The 16,386-nt window shown below is 39.8% G+C and overlaps 1 protein-coding gene across 16 annotated transcripts in view; it reads left to right on the top strand.

Moving 5' to 3' along the window:
* The window catches only part of PHACTR4 (phosphatase and actin regulator 4), a 132,712-nt gene that overhangs the window by 37,439 nt on the left and 78,887 nt on the right, over window positions 1–16,386 (top strand). The window lies entirely within an intron of this gene.

The raw sequence follows: 16,386 nt of genomic DNA, 5'->3' as shown, positions 1-16,386 counted from the left end.
CCTTACCTCCATTAAAGCTTTGAGAGTTAATTGGTTTTTTTCATGTTCAGTATGCTACTCTCCAGAATAATGGGTCTCAAACTTTTTGCTTCTATAAGGATCCAGTTATATACTTAATGATAGAGTGCCAATGACCTTTTGTTTATATGACATATCTATTGATATTTGCTGTATTATAAATTAAACCTGAGAAACTTTAAAAATATTACTTTGTTTAAAAGCAACATTGATAAACCCGTTTTATATATATATATATATATATATATTTTTTTTTTTTTTTTTTTTTTTTTTTGAGACGGAGTCTAGCTCTGTCGCCCAGGCTGGAGTGCAGTGGCGCAATCTCGGCTCACTGCAAGCTCCGCCTCCCGGGTTCACGCCATTCTCCTGCCTCAGCCTCCCAAGTAGCTGGGACTACAGGCGCCTGCCACCGCGCCCGGCTAATTTTTTCTATTTTTTGTAGAGACGGGGTTTCACCATGGTCTCGATCTCCTGACCTTGTGATCCACCCGCCTCGGCCTCCCAAAGTGCTGGGATTACAGGCGTGAGCCATCGCGCCCGGCAAACCCGTTATATATTACACAAATAACATTTTTAATGAAAAAAATCAAGAACCATTTGACAAGTTAAAATGAGAAATTTAAATTTCTGTATCTTATCTGGGTGTGGTGGCTCACGCCTGTAATCCTAGCACCTTGGGAAGCTGAGGCAGGCAGATCACTTGAGGCTGGGAGTTCGAGACCAGCCTGGCCAACATGACAAAACCCCGTCTCTACGAAAAATACAAAAATTTAGCTGGGCATGGTGGCACACACCTGTAATCCCAGCTACTCTGGAGGCTGAGGCATGAGAAACGCTTGAATCCAGGAAGCAGAGAGTGCAGTGAGCTGAGATCTTGCCATTACGCTCCATCCTAGGCAACAGAGCAAGACTCTGTCTCAAAAAAAGAAAAATAAGTAAATAAATTTCTCTATCTTAATAATTCAGTAACTTATATATACTTCTTTTTGGTTGGAAATGTAGTTCTGCTCATATTTCAGGAACAAGTGTGCTTTGTAGTGCTTCATTAGTACTTGGCCAATGAAAGATAACGTGGAAGTGACTGGGCGCGATGGCTCATGCCTGTAATCCCAGCACTTTGGGAGGCCGAGATGAGCAGATCACTTGAGGTCAGGAGATCGAGACCAACCTGGCTGACGTGGTGAAACCCCATCTCTACTAAAAAAAAATTAGCTGGGCGTGGTGGCGGGTGCCTGTAATCTCAGCTACTTGGGAGGCTGAGGCAGGAGAAACACTTGAGGACCGGAAGGCGGAGGTTGCAGTAAGCTGGGATCACACCACTGCACTCTAGGCTTGGCGACACAGGGAGACCCTGTCTCAAAAAAAAAGAAAGTAAAAGAAAATAAAAAGATAACATGGAAGTAATCATAATAGCAGGCATGTGTAATATATATGTGTGTGTGTGTCTCTCTCTCTATATATATATATATATTATTTTTTTATTTTTTTATTTTTGGAGATAGTGTTTCACTCTGTCACCCAGGCTAGAGTGCAGTGGCACCATCAGAGCTCACTGCAGCCTTGACCTCCTGGGCTCAGGCAATCCTTTCAACTCAGCCTCCTGAGTAGCTGGGACTGCAGGTGTGCACCCCTATGCTCGACTGATTTTTTTTTTTTTTTTTTTTTTTTTTTTTTGGTAGAGACAGGGCTTTGCCTTGTTGAGCAGGCGCTTCTGGAATTCCTAGGCTCAAGGGATCCACCTGCCTTGGCCTCCCAAAGTGTTGGAATTACAGGCATGAGCCACTGCACCCAGCCTAATACTTCTAATTAAGTTTAGCCTGCGTATATTTCATCTAACAACATGAGTAAGGGAATGTAAGTCTAGATATACAAAGGTTTAATGTCTGCCTTTTTGGCGATAAAGTCATTTACTGTGTGTGGAACCCCTTTTTCTCTTTCTTTCTTTCTTTCTTTCTTTTTTTCTTTCTTTCTTCTTTCCTTTCTTTCTTTCTTTTCTTTCTTTCTTTCTTCTTTCTTTTTTTTTTTAAGACTGGGTATCACTGTGTTGCCCAGGCTGGAGTTCAGGGGCTATTCACAGACGCAATCATAGCATGCTACATCCTTGAACTCCTGGGCTCAAGCAGTCTTCCTGCTTTAGTCTCCCACTGTGTTTGGATGTTAAGGGGTGAAGAAGACTGAGTTAAGAGGCTGTTGCATTCAGTATTAATTATGCATATTTCCCACGTAGCTAAGACTACAGGCGTACTCCACCACTCCTGGCCCTATTTTTAACTGATGCTTATTTCAAAGTGAGAGATATGTCTTAGGATATCACATTTTTTGAAACCATAACATTGACTAGGAAGACTAGTTAGGAAGTACTTTTCATTTTAAAATACACATTAGCAAAAAAGAAAAAAAAGAAATCAGAGGCAGTTTTACTGGTTTAATTTCAGCATGCTGGAAGAAGCATTCAATTCAAGCATTCTCTGATCCTTCATCACACGGAAAGAAGTCTGAATCCCTTTTTATGCCAGTGCAGCTTGAGGAAGTATAGTAAAAATACTACTATATAATACTCACTGAGATTAGGTTTTTTGGGCTACTGGTACTAGCAATCATCTGGCTCAGATTAAGAGCTTTTGCCTTGCCTTGAGAAGACTGCTCTTTATTACCTTGTAAGATCAGAATTTTTCTGCTTTTAGCAACCTTAAATGATTTCTTTAGGACCTTGGCTTTTTTTTTCCCCTGGAAGAGTAGTTTTTAGGATTACACCTAGTTCATCAATTAGATCCATCCTTAGTTTGAACACAAGAGGGCAGTGTGTACTTAGTCATAATTTTTTTTTTTTTTTTTTTTTTTTTGAGACGGAGTCTTGCTCTGTCGCCAGACTGGAGTGCAGTGGCGCGATCTGGGCTCACTGCAACCTTCGCCTCCCGGGTTCAAGCGATTCTCCTGCCTCAGCCTCCTGATTAGCTGGGACTACAGGCATATGCCACCACACACGGCTCATTTTTTGTATTTTTAGTAGAGATGGGGTTTCACCATGTTGGCCAGGATGATCTCGAGCTCCTGACCTTGTGATCTGCCCGCCTTGGCCTCCCAAAGTGCTGGGATTATAGGCGTGAGCCACCGTGCCCGGCCACTTATTCACAAATTTGTAGCTTCATTACCAAGTTAAATCCTGAAGAATTTGGTAAATTAAGTTTTATCATAGTAGTCTCGTGACAAATTCAAAAGAACATGACCATATGATAAACTAGAATAATACATGACAACTCCATAGGTTTGTACTAGAAACCTAAGTTTTCATTCTGACTACCTCCTTGCTTCACTTAAGTAAACATAACCTAAATTTTAATATAATCTTATCAATCAAATTTATTATTAAACAATTAAATTCAACTGAAATTAACCTTAAATATAACTTAAATTTTCTAGAGAGTATCAACGTGAGAGTTGCTATGGAAGTTATAGTTGGCCAGTAGTCAATTGAAGCATAAAGTGAAATGTGCTTTTGATTGTTTACTAAGATAGGTAGAAATTTGAGTTCTGTGCTAGTGAGATTATTTTTTTCTTTTTTTTATTTGAGACGGAGTTTCGCTCTTGTTACCCAGGCTGGAGTGCAATGACACAATCTCACTTCACTGCAACCTCCACCTCCCAGGTTCAAGTGATTCTCCTGCCTCAGCCTCCTCCTGAGTAGCTGGGATTACTGGCACCTGCCACCACGCCCAGCTAATTTTTCTATTTTTAGTAGAGATGGGGTTTCACCATGTTGGCCAGGCTGGTCTTGAACACCTGACCTCAGGTGATCCACCCGCCGCAGCCTTCTAAAGTGCTGGTATTGCAGGCGTGAGCCGCCATGCCCGGCTGAGATTATTTTTTATTTTTTTGGTTTGTTTTTGGTTTTTGGGAGTTTTTTTGAGATGGAGTCTTGCTCTGTCATCCAGGCTGGAGTGATCTCAGCTCACTGCAAGCTCTGCCTCCCGGGTTCAAGCAATTCTCCTGCCTCAGTCTCCCAAGTAGCTGGGACTACAGGCGCCTGCCACCATGCCCAACTAATTTTTGTATTTTTAATAGAGACGGGGTTTTGCCGTATTGGCCAGGGTGATATTGAACTCCTGACCTCAGGTGATCCACCTGCCTTGGCTTCCCAAAGTGTTTGGATTACAGGTGTGAGCCAACACACCTGGCCTGAAATTATTTTTTTCTAAACACTTATTTAAATCTTAGAATTTATAAATTAACATTCATTCAATCATAATATGGATTTTAGAGAAAAACAGAAATGATTCATAGTTATATTTAACAACCAGTCTGCTCTGTCTCCATTTTTCCTTCTAAACGTTATACTGATTTTTTTCTTAGTTGTTTACTATACATATACATATGATAAGAATTTGGTGTACTCAGTGCCATTTGACAAAAGAATTGAGGATGTAAAATGAGTTTATTTCTTTTGGTGGAGTGAGAATTTTGTTATAATTAAGTTAGCTAATAATTAAGTAAAAATATTGAAAAAGAGATAAAAGACTACACATTGTGTACAGTGTACACTGCTTGGATGATGGTTGCACCAGAATCTCAGAAACCACCACTAAAGCACTTATTCATGTAACCAAATACTACCTGTTCCCCAAAAACCTATTGAAGTAAAAAATAACATAAAGAAAAGAAAAGAAAAAAAAAACCAGAAACCACCCCCCGCCCCCACCGCCGAAAGAAAGAAAGAATTATTTGTGGTATTCTGGAAATAAAAGTAGTGAGGGATTTTTACGAATAAAGTACCAGAAGGATAAACCTAAGGTCTCTAGGACCTTTTCTACCTGGACAGATACTTACACATTTCATTATATGATATTTAAATATCATGTTCGTTAATATCACTGTTGGTCTCATTGAAAAAAATGTTAAATGTTGGGAAGCTGTCAAGCTCACTCTGGATGTAAATTTTCCAAAATTGGAATTTCACTTGAAAGCTTGAATTCTGTCACTAGCAACAAATACTGTTAATTTTCGTTGTTAGTGACAGGCTTACTTTTGAGAAAATGCCTGTCAGCTATCTAAGCTTGAATAACATAGCTTTTTGTTCAGTCTTTCAAGTAAAAATAGTATTCCATGAAGAAAACTGTCTAGTTCAGTTTGCAACTCAATTACACAAATGCCTTTCCTGGAGATAACCATCATACTTAGTATACAAATGTGCTTTATACATATTTCTGTTTCATCATATACAGTAATAAAAATATATGTACTAAAGGGTTGATATTTATTAAAATTAATATTTTTTATTGCTTTATCAAGGACATTCTTAAAATTGAATTTATTTTTCACTATAACTGTGTAGTTATGAAGAATACAATGATTTCTGCTACAGTTTAGTGCTGTTGCCTTGATTTGTGTTAAGGTGCTAACAGTTTTGCTCACCATTTCTTTTGTACAATCAGTGCAAGTGTCAACACAGTGGAAAAGGCAAATAATTTTTTTGTATTCTTTTTTTTTTTTTTTTGAGACGGAGTCTCGCTCTGTCACCCAGGCTGGAGTGCAGTGGCGCAATCTTGGCTCACAGCAAACTCTGCTTCCCAGGTTCACGCCATTCTCCTGCCTCAGCCTGCCAACTAGCTGGGAGTACAGGCGCCCGCCCCAAAGCCCGGCTAATTTTTTTGTATTTTTAGTAGAGACGGGGTTTCACCATGTTAGCCAGGATGGTCTTGATCTCCTGACCTCGTGATCCGCCTGCCTCGGCCTCCCAAAGTGCTGGGATTACAGGCGTGAGCCACTGCGCCTGGCCCATTTTTTTGTATTCTTATGTATTTAGTTTTACCTCTTGGACTTCTGAAAGGATCTCAGGGATCCCCAGAGATCAGCAGATTATACTTGCTTCATTTTCCTGATGCTCTTAGAGGCCCATCTATGGAAGTCATGAGTAAAGTTAAGACTTAATCATGGAGATTGTATTGGGCAGGGTTTCAGTGTGGACTAGGTCTTGGGCATTTGACAGAAATATGGTCAGAGGAAGTGATCAACTCTGTGGTTTCTCCTAAGCAGGAGTACCCTGCACCACTACCCCCCGGCTGCAGAAGGTGAGCAGTGGGCCAGTGAGCATTACAGTCTGAGCTCCACCTCCTGTCAGATCAGCAATTAGGTGGAACAATTTCATCCCAAACCACCCCAACACCCCTGTCTGTAGAAAAATTGTCTTCTATGAACCCGGTCCCTGGTGCCAAAAAGGTTGGGGACCGCTGGGTTAAAGAAACTTCTGTGGGGTGAAATGAGTGTCTGGAACTCATTAGGCAACCAAGTATGTTCAAAGAAGAAATCCATAAGCATTTAGTCAAGACAGGCTGAGGGCCAGGCTCTCCTGGGTACTGTGTTCTTAGCTTTAAAAAGGATAAATGGCAGCAGAGATATTGATGATGACGGCTTTCAATATGTCTCTTGAGTCACATGGCTCCAGTCTGTTCAGGTGGCCTTGCAGTCTGTAGAGGTGGTGCGCGACTGTCATCCTGGGTTATCCAGTCTCCATTTTCCTGGCAACTTTGCTTCTTTCCTGTGTTAGCTCGTTTGTTTCCTAAACCCTCATGTCTTCCTCTGTCTTGGTTGCCAGTAGCTTCTTGATGTTGAACCTCCTGGAATAATTAGTTCATTTCTTTTTCCTTTAGATATGTTTCCTGCAAGATTTATTCAACTTTATCTTCTACTTTTATTACATTTTTCTTTTCTACTATTAATTTTTGATCTCCAGGAGGTCTTTTTTAAGTCTCTGAATGTTTCTTTTTATAATATCCTTTCATTCTTTCAACTGATTTTCCTTGCCCTGCATAGTCTCTTTTTTCCTAACATTGTTTTTAAATATTGATTGATTTATTTTATGTTAGGGTTTTTCTCTGACGTCTAGTAATAATTAGCTGTCTGCTGACGATTAAAAGTGAGGGACTAAATAGTCAGTTAGAAGCTTTAAATGCATAGGCAGGTTGCCTTGGGTGAGCTTCTTGGCTTTATTGTTGATGAATATTCTCATACCAGTATCAGGGTCTAAGGGGCACAGCCTTCCCACTGTGTTTTGATGGTAAGGGGTGAAAAAGACTGAGTAAAGAGGCTGCTGCATTCAGCATTAATTATGCATATTTTCACTTAATTATCTTCCATTTTAAAATTTTATTTATGTTTGTATTTTGTTTTTATTTTTTGAGATAGAGTCTTGCTCTGTTACCCAGGCTAGAGTGCAGCGGCGCCATCTCAGCTTACTGCAACCTCTGCCTCCCCAGTTCAAACGATTCTCCTGGCCTCAGCCTCCCGAGTAGCTGGGATTACAGGCACCCACCACCGCCTGGCTAATTTTTGTAGTTTTAGGGTTTCACCATGTTGGCCAGGCTGGTCTCGAACTCCTGACCTCAGGTGATCTGCCTGCCTCGGCCTACCAAAGTGCTGAGATTACAGGCATGAGCCTCTGCACCTGGCCTTTTTATTTTTCATTTTATTTTTATTTTTTTTGAGTTAGAGTCTTCCTCTGTCTCAAAAAAAAAAAAAAAAAGGCATTGCAACCTCAACCTCCTGAGCTCAAGCAATCCTCCCACCTCAGCCTCCCAAGTAGCTGGGACTATAGGCACGTACCACCATGCCTGACTAATTTTTTTACTTTTTGTAAAGATGCGGTCTCCCTATGTTGCCCAGGCTAGTCTTGAACTCCTGGGCTCAACTGATCCTCCCACCTCAGCCTCCCAAAAAGTTGAGAGTGCAGGCATGAGCTATTGCACCCAATCCCTTCCATTTTTTGTATCATATCCCTACCATAAGTTGCCTTTTGTGACCCCATTCCAGAAACCATTTGCTTTACACTTTCTTGGAAAACAGATTCCAAAATTCCGCCAGGGTTAGTGTAGGACAGACATTGAAGATCATGGAGCAGGGAAAGTGATAGAGGAATCAAACAGCTTTTACCTTGCTTCTCCTGATTTTAGGTCACCTCCCTTTCATCTCATTTCAGACACCTGGATAAAATACAATGAATATATTACTTGTTAACCTATATTGGTGTATACTACCAGTTAAAAGAAAAAATTGGCCGGGCGGGGTGGGTCACGCCTGTAATCCCAGCATTTTGGGAGGCCAAGGCGGGCGGATCACGAGGTCAGGAGATCCAGACCATCCTGGCTAACACGGTGAAACCCTGCTTCTACTAAAAAATACAAAAAACTAGCCGGGCGAGGTGGCGGGCGCCTGTAGTCTCAGCTACTCGGGAGGCTGAGGAAGGAGAATGGTGTAAACCCGGGAGGCGGAGCTTGCAGTGAGCTGAGATCCGGCCACCGCACTCCAGGCTGGGCGACAGAGCGAGACCCCGTCTCAAAAAAAAAAAAAAAAGAGAAAATTAGGCTGCGCGCGGTGGCTCACCCCTGTAATCCTAGCACTTTGGGAGGCCGAGGTGGGCGGATCACCTGAGCTGAGGAATTTGAGACCAACCTGGGCAACACAGAAACCCCGTCTCTACTAAAATACAAAAATTTACCCGGGCGTGATGGCGTGCACCTGTAGTCCCAGCTACTCGGGAGGCTGAGGCAGGAGAATTGGTTGAACCCGGGAGGCGGAGGTTGCGGTGACCCAAGATCATGCCACTCTGCTCCTGCCTGGGCGACAGAGCGAGACTCTGTCTCAAAAAAAAAAAAAGAAGAAGAAGAAGAAAGGAAAGATTAATGACTACACTGTAGGTAAGTGCTAAGTGAAGGAAGGATCCAGAGAGGATGTGCATAGAATTTGTGCTACTATGATGCTCCACACCCCACTACTTTCAAAAATAGCTAATTCCTGCTTCTGCTTTCTTCCTCCCTTTTCAACTGTTTATGGCGTTAACAGTCACTCTTCCAAAAGCATGCCAGAATAAAAGGGACTGAAACCCTGGCATATCACTTATTTAAAAGTACTGAGTTATGACTTCCTTCTAAAGATTTTTGAGGTGGAGGAGGATCTACATACTAATTGCCTTCCCAAAATGTTTTAAATTATCTGAATACTTCATTAAGTTTCTATATACCCTCTCTTGTATAAATATGAACATGACGTGTTGAAAATTTTTTTGGGTGTGTGTTTGATGATTGTTTAATGAGATATGGATTATCAGTTTGCATTCTGAACTTAAAGTTAGTTGCAAAGGCTTTATTCATATGCATGACATTCTGGAAACAAATTTATAAGATAATACCTCCTTTTGATTAGAATTTGTAACATATAGGAAATAGGAGAAGCAGTTTGTTAAGGTAGCAAATAGAATTTATTATTTCCTAAACAAAGTCAATTATTTTTTTCTTATTCTGTATCTGAATTTATAAATTATTATTTTGATGCTATAAAGGAGTTTTTTTCTAGCTGTTTAAGAACGTTTGCCAAGGAGCCAAACTCAAGACATAATGCACTTCAAAGTTCATGGGAAAACATTTTTGATGTTATGTTGTTACCACTTGAAGCTCAAAATATGCCAGTAACATAGTCCTTCCCTTCCTCCCCTTTAAGAATGAAAGACAAAATACAAGCTTAATTAGTTTTGACATCCTCGGGGTGTAGGAGATAAATTCCTCCAGTATTATGTGAGGCCAAAAATGATGCTAGTTCCATTTTTTCTCTTAGTAGTCTTGATGAGAAATTTAATATAGCATTATTATAAATATATATTAAATATCCTCTGTCATCTTATTTCCTAAAGGAGTATAAACTTATGGAGGTCAACGTCTTTTTACTGTTACATCCTACCCACCGCCCAGTAGTAAACACACAATACATATCTGTATGTGTTTCTTCCAGTGGTTTTAATTTTTCTGCGTAAGATAGAATTACCAATCTTAAGGAAAATAGAGTACACAGACACCAAATTCTGTGAACTTGAATAAGAGATGTTATGTAATTATTTTTTCTGTAAGTAGAAAAAGATGATCTGTAGTAGTAGTAGTATACAAGCCTGGAAAGGCAGTAATGCTGACATTCTGTACTATTGCCTGTGTCCTCTCACCACTTTTTATCACTTCTGACTATGCCTTACTCCTAGAAGATCATAGCAAGTGGGATAGGTTGACTAAATGCGTGGACCGATTTCCATCTGAATTTACTGCTGCAAACTGAGCCCTTATCAGTGTATCATGCACCCTGCACAGACGATGATGTATGTCATACAAATGTTTTCTTCCAGTCTGTGGCTTGTCTGTTTGTTTTCAGAGGCTTTTAAAGTAATGCAATCCAATTTAATCTATTTTGTCTTTTATGGTTCATAATTTTTGTGTTTTCTTGAAGAAATCTTTGCTTAACCAAAGTTCACAAAGGTTTTCCTCTATTTTTTTTCTTTATGATGTTTATAGTTTTGGGTTTTAAGTCATTGATTCTTTTTGAGTTAATTTTTAGATATGGTACAAAGTTGGAAATATTCTCCTTTGTCCACTGAATTACCTTGACACCCTGTTGAATTCCTCATAAAATGGGTAATTTTCTTTCTCTTTTTCTTTTTTTTTTTTGCTGGTCCCGCTTCCTTCCCCCCGAAATGGATAGTTTTCTAGGAAAATATAATTCGCCAAAGTGACTCAAGAAATAAAAATCCTATGTAGACTAGTGTTAAAATGTGATTAGGCCAGGGGTTTTATGGACAATTTAATTCTTATTGATGAAGCAGGTCATTGCAGTAGTCCCTCCTTATCTATGGGGGTTATACCAAGACCAATACTGCTAGTGGATCCCTGAAATCATGGATAATACTGAACCCCAGTACGTACTGTTTTTTCCTATACATACATACATACATATATATACCTGCTATAAAGTTGGGATTATAAATTAGGCACAGTAAGAATTTAATAACAATAACTAATAATAAAATGGAACAAATAAGTAAAACAAGGATTACTTGAACACAAGCACTGCAATACCGCCACAGTTGATATGGCAACTGAGATGGCTGCTAAGTGATTAACAGGCAGTGAAACACATACGGTGTGGATATGCTGGACAAGGAGATGGATGATTCACACCTGGGCAGGACAGAGCAGGATGGCATGAGATTTCATCATGATACTCAGAGTGGCACATTCTAGAAATTTTCCATATTTTATCTTTGGACTGTGATCAACCACAAGTAACTGAAACTGCAGAAGGTGAAACTGCAGATAAGAGGGGACAGCTCTATAATGCTATATCAATCAGTATAGCAGAGAAAAAGAAAGTATACCTGTTTATTTTATAAAGTTGGCAAAATCTTAATAACTAAAAACTGACAGGCTGGGCACGGTGGCTCATGCCTCCAATCTCAGTCCTTTGGGAGGCCCATACGGGAGGATTGCTTGAGCCCAGGAGTTCAAGAACAGCCTAGGCAACATTGGGAGACCCTGTTTCTACCAAAAAAAAAAAAAGCCACACGAATCTTTTAAAAAGTTAGCCAGGTTTGCTGGCACACATCTATAGTCTCAGCTGTTTGGGAGGCTCAGGTGGGAGCATTGCTTAGCCCAAGAGGTCAAGGCTGCAGTGAAATGAGATTGTGCCAGTGCACTCCAGCCTGGAGGACAGAGCAAGACCCTATCAATAAATAAATAAATAAATAAATACTGACAAAGACAGTGTAAAAATACATTTGTCCAGCTGGGTGTGGTGGCTCACTCCTATCCCAGCACATTGGGAAGCCAAGGCAGGCAGATCACCTGAGGTCAGGAGTTTGAGACACCCTGCCCAACATGGCGAAACCCTGTCTCTACTAAAAATACAAAAAAAAAAAAAAAAAATAGCTGGGCATGGTGACAGGCACCTCTGTAACCCCAGCTACTTGGGAGGCTGAGGCAGGAGCATCATCTGAACCTGGGAGGCAGAGGTTGCAGTGACCCAAGATTGCACCACTGCACTCTGGCCTGGGTGACAGAGCAAGACTCTGTCTCAAAAAACAAAACAAAACAAAATAAAACAAACAAAAAAATACGTTTGTTCTATTCCACTTAATACAACTGTAGAAAGTCTATATAAATTACATGTAGATTAAATCCAACAAATCATTGTTTTTTTCTTATTACAAAAACAGTATGTATTTCTTTGAGAAAAATGAGAAAATATGGCATAAAGGAGAAAATTTTAAGGCCAGATACAGTGGCTCACACCTGTAATCTCAGGACTTTGGGAGGCTGAGGCGGTGGATCACCTGAGGTCAGGAGTTCGAGACCAGCCTGGCTAATATGGTGAAACCCTGTCTCTACTAAAAATACAAAAATTAGCTGGGCATGGTGGCATGCGCCTATAGTCCCAGCTACTTGGGAGGCTGAGACAGGAGAATTGCTTGAACCCTGGAGGTGGAGGTTGCAGTGAGCTGAGATTGTGCCACTGTACTCCAGCCTGGGTGACAGAGTGAGACTCCATCTCAAAAAATAAAAAAAAGGGGAAAAATTTAAATCATTTGACCTTTCTGTCCATTGATAATTACTAATAACATTTTGATATATCTACTTTTATGATTTTTTTAAGGAACTTGTCTATGTACAGTAGTTACATTTTTTTAACATGCCAATTTATAGCTGTTTTTTGCTTGTTTGTTTGGTGCCCACCACCATGCTCAGCTAAATTTTTTGTATTTTTAGTAGAGACAGGGTTTCACCATGTTGGCCAGGCTGGTCTTGAACTCCTGACCTTAAGCGATCCACCCTCCTTGGCTTCCCAAAGTGCTAGGATTACAGGCGTGAGCCACTGTGGCTGGCCTGCTTTTTTGCCCATTTGATATGTCAAATCTATAAATATATTGAAAGAATATGACCTGAGGATTTATTGCAATATCTAAGGGTTATATATATTGTCACTTTACATATATATACACACACATAAAGTGTAAATGTATATGTGTATATATACAGTGTAAAAAATATATATAAAGTGATTATGTGTGTATATATATTTGTGTGTGTGCATATATATGTGTGTATATATACACACACACACACACTTTTTTTGAGATGAAGTCTCACTCTGTTGCCCAGGCGGGAGTACTGGCGATAGAGGTAGGAGTACTCCATCTCAGCTCACTCAAACCTCCGCCTCCTGGGTTCAAGCGATTCTCCTGCTTCAGCCTGCCAAGTAGCTGGGACTATAGGTGAGCGGCCACCATACCTGGCTAATCTATAAATAGTTACAAATTATTACCTTGATAGGTCAAAAACTAGAACAAAAATGATATGCTTGCTTATCTTTGTAGATGAGAAAATTCAACTCTTCTAGTTAAAAGCTTTAGTTACCCTAGGAATAAGATAATTTATTTTTATTCTTAAATATTTAAAAAATAGTGACACTGGCATTTCTTTTTTTTTTTTTTTTTTTTTTTTTTTTGAGGCGGAGTCTCGCTCTGCCGCCCAGGCTGGAGTGCAGTGGCCGGATCTCAGCTCACTGCAAGCTCCGCCTCCCGGGTTCACGCCACTCTCCTGCCTCGAGACTCCCGAGTAGCTGGGACTACAGGCGCCCGCCACCTCGCCCGGCTAGATTTTTGTATTTTTTAGTAGAGACGGGGTTTCACCGGGTTAGCCAGGATAGTCTTGATCTCCTGACCTCGTGATCCGCCCGTCTCGGCCTCCCAAAGTGCTGGGATTACAGGCTTGAGCCACCGCGCCCGGCCGACACTGGCATTTCTACCAAATTGATTTAAAAACTGATAACATTAAGACACATTTTATAAAGTAAAACTTGTTAGGTAAAGTCTCCTTTGACCACCTTTGTCTAGTGACAACCCATACATACCATGAATGTTGTATATATCCTTCTAGTTCATTTTTTTCTGTTACAACATTGCTTACATACTTTGATAGGATCAAGACCAGTTCTCTAGACCAGGTGCAGTGGCTCACACCTGTAATCCCAGTGCTTTGGGAGACTGAGGCAGGCAAATCATCTGAGCGCAGCCTGAGCAACATTGTGAAACCCCAGCTCTACAAATAATAGAAAAATGAACTGGGAGTGGTCTCGCAGTCCTGTGGTCCCAGCTACTCAGGAGGCTGGGAGGATCACTTGTTCCCAGGAGATTGAGGCTGCAGTGAGCCATTGATATGGTTAGGCTTTGTCTTTCCATCCAAATCTCATCTTGAATTGTAAACCCCATAATCCCTATAATCCCCACATGTCAAGGTAGAGACCAGGTGGAGGTAATTAAATTATGGGGGCAGTTTGCCCCATGCCATTCTCATGATATTGATTTCTCACAAGATCTGATAGTTTTACAAGGAGCTCTTCCCCCTTCACTTGGCCCTTCTCCTTCCTGCCACCTTGTGAAGAAGATGCCTTGCTTCTCCTTCACCTTCCACCGTTATGGTAAGTTTCCTGAGGCCTCCTCAACCATACTGAACTGTGAGTCAATTAAACCCCTTTCGTTTATAAATTACCCAGTCTTGGGCAGTTCTTTATAGCAGTGTGAGAACAAACTAATACAACTAATACAAGCCATGATTGTGCCACTGCACTCCAACCTGGGTGATAGGTTGAGACCCTGTCTCAAAAAAAAAAGAGGATTGTTAGCTATAGAAAATCTAAAAGAGTTGAGTAATTTACAATAACAACCCAAATTATAAAATACCTAGGAGTGATCTCAGCAACATAGCCTATATGATAAAACTAGAAGTGTGCTGTAGATAAGTAAATTAGATCCATTATGTCAAGTAATGGGAAAAACTGGAAAAATTATTGGTGTCATTTATTCCTACATTTATTATATAGGTTTAATACAACATTAATAGTTGAAGAGAACTTACATTTGCTTTTGATATTTGACAAAGCGATTATCAAATATAACTTAGAAAAAAATTAAAGCTAAGAAGTTAACAAACTCCCCTTTTTAATTGGTTTATGATGCCAGTTTGGTCACACTAAGTTTTGTAAGGTCTTGGGTGCATTTTTGGACTTCATGTTCTTTTCCATAGAACAATTTGTCAGTTTTTATACCACTTCTACAATGTGTTTATTACTGCAGTCAAAACAGCCTCACTGGCTGGCTTCTGCATGTCCTATCATGTTCAAAATGACCTTTCATGATCAGAGCTTTGAGTTGACCCAAAGGCAGGATAATTTTTACAAGATTACTGTTTGAAACATCAGTGAAACCAGAGCACATGGGCATGTTCACATATACACACACACATACACACTCACATGCTATAATTGAGGCTTCCACTGAATGAAGGTTATGGTAGTATAATAGACCATCTTGTAGATGGTGCTGATGGCCTTTGATCCTCATTGAAGATTCATGGGGTTTGTTTTTTTTTTTTTGATTCCTCATCAAACCAGTGTTTGTCTTGCGGTAGCCAGAGTAACGTCATATCAGATTGTAATCTATAGCTATAGCTTTCCTTTTTATTATTGCATAAAAAGATTAATATTATATTTGACCTCTTTAAGAATTTTAAAAATTTTTATTTAGGTTTCCTTTGATGCTGCTATATTCTTTGTTTCTTTTCATTGATTTCTTAAAACTAATTTAAATGCTCTAAAAGGTAGGCCTGGCTGCTTTATTTTGTCCATTTGCCCGCACAGGGTGAGTCAGTCTTTTTGTCACTTCAGTTTAGAGCTCAGTAATCAAAGGGCACAAATAACAAGAAGGCTTAAGAATTATATCTTAAATAGTACAAAAGTGGAACCAAAGAAAGGACATTCCTGCTAGGATGGGGAACTTGGCTTAATACTGAAGGTGTGTATTTGTTTAGTTCTAGTTATAATCTCATAGTGAATCCCAGGATACATGGCTTAATGTTGGTTTCAATGAAGGCCAGTTACTATCCTAACCCTACCCCAAAGGTGAATGATGGATGGATGTATGATTAACTGACTGAATGACTTACTGATTCATTCAATAAATTTTTGTTGGCTCACTGCCCTAACTGCCATGCAGAAAAAAATGAGTAAGTTACATTTTCAGCTCTCAAAGAGGAGATTGAGAACTTTTAATGTGAGACAGAGTGAAGTGATTTTATACAGATAAAAATACTTGTGTTATTGGAATTTCCTGCCATGTTATTCAGCATGATTTGTACTTGTGGAAATATTAAAACTTAATTGTATAGCATGTATAGTCAGCCCTCTGTTTCTGAGGGTTTCACATCCATGGATTTAACCAACCACAGATTGAAAATACTTGGGAAAATTAATAATTATATAACAATAAATGGTAATGCAATTTTTTTCAATACAGTATAAAAACTTTACATCACATTTACAGTGTTAGGTATTATAAATAATCTAGAGAAGACTAAGTATTATGAGGATGTGTATAGGTTATATGTAAACACTTTGCCACTTTATATAAGGGACTTAAGCATCCATGGATTTTGGTGTCCAAGGAGAGTCCTGGAACCAATCCCCCTTGGATACTGAACGATGACTGTATTTCCCTTCTTTTCCTTTATT

Source organism: Chlorocebus sabaeus, chromosome 20, assembly GCF_047675955.1.
Source record: "Chlorocebus sabaeus isolate Y175 chromosome 20, mChlSab1.0.hap1, whole genome shotgun sequence".
Taxonomy (NCBI): domain Eukaryota; kingdom Metazoa; phylum Chordata; class Mammalia; order Primates; family Cercopithecidae; genus Chlorocebus; species Chlorocebus sabaeus.
The sequence above is the reverse complement of the archived record's forward strand: the minus strand, read 5'-3'. Positions and strand labels throughout refer to the sequence as shown.